Genomic DNA, 8,427 nt, shown 5'->3' on the forward strand with positions numbered 1-8,427 from the left:
AAAAAAAAAAAAAAAAAAAAAGTAATGGCAAAAGTAATTACTCTCAATAGCAAAAAAACACAATTAGTTTGCACCAATCAATACATATTCTATTTGCCATTCCTTAGTTTATATTGCCTGAGATTTTCTTTTTTTATTTTATTAATTCCATGGCCTTCCAATGAATTGAGATGTTCTAAGAATCAAATTTTCCTTTAATTATTTCAGAGGTACTACAATTTAATCGGATTGTTTTAAAATAATCAGTGGCTTAATATTAGAATTTTACTTCACATTCATCTTCCATACTTATTTTTGCTATTTAAATAATTAGCTCTTTTTGTTATTCATGTTATTAGCTACACTTAGATGGAAACAGACAGTTATATGGGTTTCCTCTACTAAGAAATCGTCTGTTTCTAGGAAATGAGGTTTGGCACCAACTAATTTAGTTGTCCTGGAAATAACCTGCTTGCCTATAAAAAAGTCAAGCTTACACAGGAGGCAATAAAGACACTACCCTTTAGCACAACCCGCAGAGTTCTTCAGCACGTGGTGGACTGCAGTCCAGCCAGGATCACAGGCCCGGTTTCTCAGCCCAGCTTCTTGGCGTTTGAAATCAATGTAAGAAAAGAGCAGAGAAAAGAGCTGACGCGTTTCCCCTTCCTTGTAGCACCAGCCGGCGTCTCACAGCTGAAGCCCTTGGTAAGACAATGGAGAGGGTGCTGCAGAAGTCACCACTGGCCCCACTGCCCTGTAGGGAGAGCTCAGGGAGAGGTGATGAAGTATACCAGAGTGTGCCAGACCCCCGGGACCTTCTCTGGCCTCTTCCTATTTCTCACAAGCGGTCCCCTCATGCTAGTAAGAACATTCAGCAAACCGCTATTGTTTTAAACCATTTGCAAACCTGATACACTATAAATGAGGCTATGGGTTTCTTTAACGGCTTATGTATCACCACAATTCATTTCTTTCTTATGTCTATAACATTATTTTAGGGAGCTAGTTTTTGTCAACCAGGAGCATATATATGAAATACGACACAATAATTATCATCAAAAAATAGAAATAAAACTCTACTCAACATCTAGCTTTATCAAAACTTAAGATTTAGCTTATATGCTTTAAATCTTTTTTCCATTAAATAAAACATTAAAGTTATTGTTCATTCATTTAACACTTATTGAGTCCCTGCTATGAGCTAGGCATGATCCAAGCACTAGAAATACACTCCTGTGAGAGAGGCAGACATCAGATAAGCAAACAGATATACCGTCTCAGGTCACACTGCTACAATGAGAATAAAACTGTGGAAAAAGAGCATTTTAAACAGGGTGGAGGTAAGGTATAAGCAGATGGACTTGGAGTAGGGAAGAGAACTCTGTAAAAAAGCTTTCCAGGCTGAGGTAACTGTAAAGGCTAAAGTCCCAGGGACCCCAGGCATGGTGGCTCACGCCTGTAATTCTAGCACTTTGGGAGGCTGAGACAGGAGAATCGTTTGAACCTATGAGGTGGAGACTGCAGTCAGCTGAGATCGCACCACTGCGCTCCAGCCTGGGTGACAGATTGAGGATCCATCTCAAAATAATAATAATAATGATAATAACAATAATAAGGCCTCAGGGAGGAGGTGTGCTTGATGACAATGTGTTTGGGGAACATCAGAAAGCCCAGACTGGCTAAAAAGCAGTGACCTGGCAGGATATGAAGTCAGAGAGGGATGGGAAAGTTCATGGCGGACCTTGTAAACCCTATTTTGTATTTTGTTATCAGTGACAGGAGGCCATCAGGACAGTGTCAAGATCTGACATGTTTAAGTAGTTCTCCAATCCTTTTAAGAAGTTTGTCCTGGGGAAATGCTATATTTCCTTTCCTCCCCAGAGGAATTGGGAATTTGGTGTTTATCACTCCCTTGCATTTTTTTTTTTTTTTTTTTTTGAGACGGAGTCTCGCTCTGTCGCCCAGGCTGGAGTGCAGTGGCCGGTTCTCAGCTCACTGCAAGCTCCGCCTCCCGGATTTATGCCGTTCTCCTGCCTCAGCCTCCGAGTAGCTGGGACTACAGGCGCCCACCACCTCGCCCGGCTAGTTTTTTATATTTTTTAGTAGAGACGGGGTTTCACCGTGTTAGCCAGGATGGTCTCGATCTCCTGACCTCGTGATCCGCCCATCTCGGCCTCCCAAAGTGCTGGGATTACAGGCTTGAGCCACCGCGCCCGGCACTCCCTTGCATTTTTAAATACTTTTACTATATAAACACATGGCCATAAACAAGGTAGTATTCTCCTGCATGCATTAGTACTGCATTCCTTCAATAGTATTGCTGAATAATATCCTTTTATATGGATATACCATATTTTATCTATTCATCAGTTGATAGACATTTGGATTGTTTCTACTTTTTGGCTATTATAAATAATGCTGGGCTAGACACAGTGGTTCACGCCTGTAATTCCAGCACTTTGGAAGGCCGAGGCGGGTGGATCACTTGAGGTCAGGAGTTCGAGACTAGCCTGACCAACACTAGCCTGACAAACCCCATCTCTACTAAAAATACAAAAAATTAGATGGGCATGGTAGCGCGTGGCTGTAGTCCCAGCTACTCGGAAGGCAGAGGCAGGAGAATTCTTTTTTTTTTTTTTTTTTTTTTGGGACGGAGTCTCGCTCTGTCACCAGGCTGGAGTGCAGTGGCCGGACTCTCACTCACTGCAAGCTCCGCCTTCCTGGGTTCACGCCATTTCTCCTGCCTCAGCCTCCCATGTAGCTGGACTACAGGCACCCGCCACATCGCCCGGCTAGTTTTTTTTGTACTTTTTTATAGAGACGGGGTTTCACCGTGTTAGCCAGGTATGGATTGATCTCCTGACCTCGTGATCCGCCCGTCTCGGCCTCCCAAAGTGCTGGGATTACAGGCTTGAGCCACCGCGCCCGGCCTGCAGGAGAATTCTTAACCAGCGGGGTGGAGGTTGCAGTGAATCACACTGCACTCCAGCCTGGGCGACAGAGTGAGACTCTGTCTCAAAAAAAAAAAATTGCCACTCATGGTGGCATATGCCTGTAGTCCTAGATAACTTGGGAGGCTGAGGTGGGAGGACTGATTGAGCCCAGGAGATGGAGGCTGCAGTGAGCCATGTCATGCCAGCCTGGGTAACAGCAACACCCTGAATCAGTCAATCAATAATGCTGCTATTATAATTAATATAAAAGTTTCTGCCAGAACATGTGTTTCATTTTTCTTGGGAGTAGAATTACTGGTCCATATGCTAACTCTATGTTTAACTGCTTCCCAAAGTGGCTGCATCATTTTATAAATCCACCAGCAATGTATTAGGATTCTAATTTCTCTATATCCTCATGAACACTTAATACCTGGTTTATTATTCTAGCAGTCCTAGTGGTGTGAAATGGTATCTCACTGTGGTTTCGTTTAGTTTTGTATTTTTGAGACCGAGTCTCACTGTCGCCCAAGATGGAGTGCAATGGCACTATCTCGGTTCACTGCAACTTCCACCTCCTCCGTTCAAGCGATTCTACTACCTCAGACTCCCAGAGTAGCTGGGATTATAGGCATGCGCCACCACACCCGGCTAATTTTTACATTTTTAGTAGAGACGGGGTTTCACCATGTTGGCCAGGCTGGTCTCAAACTCCTGACCTCAAGTGATCCACCCATCTCAGCTTCCCAAAGTGCTGGGATTACAGGCGTGAGCCACAGTGCCTGGTCATATACCTTAATATTTTTTAATTAAATAGAGATAGGGTCTCGCCACATTGCCCAGGCTGATCTTGAACTCCTGGGCTCAAGCAATCCTTACACCTTGGCTTCCCTTAGTGCTGGGATTACAGGTGTGAGCCACTGTGCCTGGCCCTTAATATGTATCTTTTGGAGTAAGACTGGATCACACTCATAGTCTCTGTACAACTGCATATTTCACGGCACTTAGAAATTATCACAAAATAGTCTGGTACAGTGGCTGCAATCCCAGCACTTTGGTAGGCTGAAGCAGCAGGATGCTTGTGGTCAGGAGTTTGAGACCAGCCTGGGTGGCTGGGTGTGGTGGCTCATACCTATAATCCCAGCACTTCAGGAGGCCAAGGTGGGAGGATCAATTGTGCCTAAGAGTTTGAGATCAGCCTGGGCAACACAGTGAGACTCTGTCTCCCTCTCTCTCTCTGTCTCCCTCTCCTTTATATTTATTTATTTATTGTTTGTTTGTTTTTTTAAGTAAAAAAGAAACTAGCCTAGGGAACATAGCAAGACCCAATTCTCCCAAAAAGAAAAAAAAAAACAAAAAAGGCTAGGTGCAGTGGCTCAAGCCTGTAATCCCAGCACTTTGGGAGGCCAAGGCAGGCTGATCACGAGGTCAGGAGATCGAAACCATCCTGGCTAATACAGTGAAATCCCATCTCTACTAAAAATACAAAAAAAAAGAAAAAAAATTAGCCAGGTGTGGTGGCGGGCACCTATAGTGCCAGTTACTCGGGAGGCTGAGGCAGGAGAATGGTGTGAACCCAGGAGGTGGAGCTTGCAGTGAGCTGAGATCACGCCGCTGCACTCCAGCCTGGGCGACAGAGCGAGACTCCATCTCAAAAAGAAAAAAAAAAAATTAGCCCACTGTAGTGGTGCACACCTGTGGACCCAGCTACTCGGGAGGTTGAGGTGGGAGGATCACTTGAGCCCAGGAAGTTGAGGCTGCAGTAAGCTATAACTGCGCCATCACAGGCCAGGCTGGAGTGAGACCCTGTCTTGCAAACAAAGCAAACAACAACAACAAAAATTATTAGAAAGCAGCAGACCGATTTACAATAGACCACATTAAAAAACAAACCTCCAGCTGGGCGCGGTGGCTCATGCCCGTAATCCCAGCACTTTGGGGGGCCGAGGCAGGTGGATCACCTGAGGTCAGGAATTCGAGACCAGCCTGGCCAACACAGTGAAACCTCCACCTTGTCTCTACTAAAAATGCAAAAATTAGCTAGGCCTGGTGGTGCATGCCTGTAATCCCAGTTACTCAGGAGGCTGAGGCTGGAGAATCACTTGAACCCGGGAGGTGGAGGTTGTAGTGAGCTGAGACGGCGCCACTGCATTCCAGCCTGGGCGACAGAGTGAGACTCCGTATCAAAAAAAAAACCCTAACACAGAGATTATCCCAATGCTTTACGATCTCACATTAAACATGTATTATTTCTATAATGAGAAGTAAAATGATTTTTTTTAAAAAAGGAAAACAGCCGCGTCAAGCTTTGTAATAAAAGTAGTCTTAAAGACAAACTTAAGATAAATTTTCTAACAGTAAATGGGTCAAGCGCAAAGGATTTACTTTTTAATCGGTCACAAATTGTGAATTATATTACATAAGCTTCTCAGAAACTACCCAGAAGGGAACTGCCTTTGACTCCACAAACCATTTATTTAATCAAGTGTGGCACACCCACTCAGAATGCAAACACTGCCTCTACCCATCCCTCTGAATTGCCTATTCTACCAATAAACACTGCTTCTTTCTTTCAAAAATTGAATCTAATTAAATCAACCAATTAACTGTCTTGCTCAAAGCAGTGCAAGTTTCTATGGCACCTGGGCAAACCCTAAAAAGTGGGCAAGTCTGACTTTTCTGAACATCCTAGTTCTAAAATACTACCTTAAGAACACAGTTGCTCACACATTTCCCAAGAATTCCTGTTAAAGAAAATTCCTAAGTATCTCAAATAAGTGGAATTCTTCAGCTGCAGTTATGTAAAATCAAGATATGCTTCCCCTTAAAGCAAAAACTGAAATGAAAATGTTGTCCTGCAAGTTGTAATTACATTATTTCTGAAAAGCCTTGAGGTATCTGAGGTATCTTATCAGAACCTGCTAAATCTAAACAGGTATATGATCATTCTAACTATTTCTACCGTTACGGCCTCATAACTATCTTCTCCTTTTCCTTAACTATCACATTAAATCCCCAGTTACTGTTTCCCCTCAGTGGAAACAAAAGCTAGTAGCTATTCAGTAAACCAGCTTTCATTAGTTATTTATTTGCCTCCTCCTAAGAAGCAAGACTAACACTTTGTTCTACTTTGCTTGTCTTATTATTTAACATAAGAACATAACTTTTGCCCCAATTCCTCGAGATATAATTTTTTATTCTGACAGCCAGAGAGCTCTCATCCTTCTAATATCTCATTAAAACTACACCCAGGCCGGGCGCGGTGGCTCAAGCCTGTAATCCCAGCACTTTGGGAGGCTGAGACGGGCGGATCACGAGGTCAGGAGATCGAGACCATCCTAGCTAACACGGTGAAACCCCGTCTCTACTAAAAAATACAAAAAACTAGCCGGGCGAGGTGGCGGGCGCCTGTAGCCCCAGCTACTCCGGAGGCTGAGGCAGGAGAATGGCGTGAGCCCGGGAGGCGGAGCTTGCAGTGAGCTGAGATCCAGCCTCTGCACTCCAGCCTGGGCAACAGAGTGAGACTCCGTCTCCAAAAAAAAATAAAACACTACGCCCAAAGGGAACAAAGTTAGGGTCAAAACTGTCTCAAAGGTAGTTAATTTTTTTCTTTCATACTTTTTAACTAATTGAGGAAAGTAAAAGGAAAACCTAAATCTCCAAAGTTCTATACAGAAATGGAAGCTCTTTTAAAAAGAGCCGTTAACATGGAGTTTTAAAAACAAACACACGAACAAACTATTGTATTTCAGGGACAACCAAAACATGGCATTTACTTAATCAAATGTTAAATCCACAGAAGAAATCTGGTAATTAAGATCACGGAATAATGCAGTTTGCTATAGAGAAAAACTTGCTGCAAATCCCTTGGAGATCTTTAAAAACAGCACAGAATTTTCTATCAGGACTGATTTTAATAAAGTCCTACAAAGAGATAAAGGACTGAATTACATAAACTCTCAAAGGTTCTTTCCAATGCTAATGTAAAAGTTTCCCTTGGGCAAATTGCCACACTTTACCTCAAATAAAGGTTTGTGCTCCTCCCACTCATCTGAATAGCAAAGAGGAAAAATTACTGCTTTATTGTTCAGCTGCTACTATTGTGAAAACTGTGTGTCTACTGTCATCACTAAACAGCAATATCTGATTGTTTTGTAACTCCTTAACACAGCATCTAGTTAATCAAATTCTAAACCCAAATCCAAGAGTTGTTCTTTTACTATATACATTCATTCACCCCTTCAAGCACAGAAACATACTCGAGAGTTTAAAGTGATCTTAGACGTTTCTGACTTCTCTCCTGTTCATTAAAAGACATGGTGGGAGATGTGAGGAAAATAATTTACATCTCAACCACGTTATACTCTAAATTCATATTCTAGTAAAAGCATGACACACAGCTGTATGCATATTTTTGATGGCACAGTTGGCAACATTTCCTTCAGAAAAATGGGAAAGACAGGTAGAGGTTGGAGCACAAGCACATCGCTTTATAAAATGAAAACAACTTTTAAAAACTGTTAAGATATTGTATAGCTCTCATGTAGTTACCAAGATCTCTCTTTTGTACAAGAAAAGAAAGAAAAAAAATTCACAGACAATATTCCTCCATCTGAGAGTGCAGAAAGCTCCAGATCTGAAGTCTGTTTAAAAAATACTGGTGAGAAGTAGTTTTCTAGAAGGGATACTGCAGCCCTCACAGCATTTCAACAGACCATTCTTTTAAATGCCACCAATGTGCCTTGAGTGAAACTTTTATAAAACATGTCCCCAAAAGTCAACCAAATGTTATTTACACAGATTTTAAAATGTCACATTAGTACCTTGGTATTTCTTCGCCTTATTAGTTGACAAGCTCTGAAGAAGTATCATTCTACAAATGCTAAATTGTTAGAGATTATGGGAGAAAGGTCCTTGATTTCCTACTAAATCAGAACATAACTCACAGGGATGGAAAGCAGCATTTTAACACAAAGCACCTCTGAAGCGTGAACACCTCTCTTGACTTCCTTTTTCATGTAAAAGAAAAATCATACCTCGGCCGGGCGCGCCTGTAATCCCAGCACTTTCAGAGGCCAAGGCAGGCGGATCACCTGAGGTCAGGAGTTCGAGATCAGCCTGGCCAACGTGGTGACACCCCGTCTCTACTAAAAATACAAAAATTAGCCGGGCGTGGTGACGGGCGCCTGTAATCCCAGCTACTCGGGAGGCTGAGGCAGGAGAATCGCTTGAACCCACGGGGTGGAGGCTGCAGTGAACCGAGATCGCGCCACTGCACTCCAGCCTGGGCGACAAGGGCGAAACTCCATCTCAAAAAAAAAATAACAAAAAATAAATTCTCCACGCACTTCAACAACCAGAGCAGCTCCCATTAGCGGAGCCGCCTGCCCTGAATGAATTCTGCACAATGTACGACAGTGTCCCCAGCCCTTCCTCGACAGTCCAGGACACATGGTGGCCAAGATGCGAGGTTAGGCATAGAACATGGGCGTGCTGGAAAACCCCAAAGAAAAGG

At 43.1% G+C, this 8,427-nt stretch overlaps 1 protein-coding gene across 1 annotated transcript in view; it reads right to left on the minus strand.

The window, feature by feature from the left end:
* Nucleotides 1-8,427, minus strand: part of SPTLC2 (serine palmitoyltransferase long chain base subunit 2) — a 105,472-nt gene that overhangs the window by 94,879 nt on the left and 2,166 nt on the right. The window lies entirely within an intron of this gene.

This window comes from Rhinopithecus bieti, unplaced genomic scaffold (assembly GCF_001698545.2).
Source record: "Rhinopithecus bieti isolate Rb0 unplaced genomic scaffold, ASM169854v2 scaffold_11380, whole genome shotgun sequence".
Taxonomy (NCBI): Eukaryota; Metazoa; Chordata; class Mammalia; order Primates; family Cercopithecidae; genus Rhinopithecus; species Rhinopithecus bieti.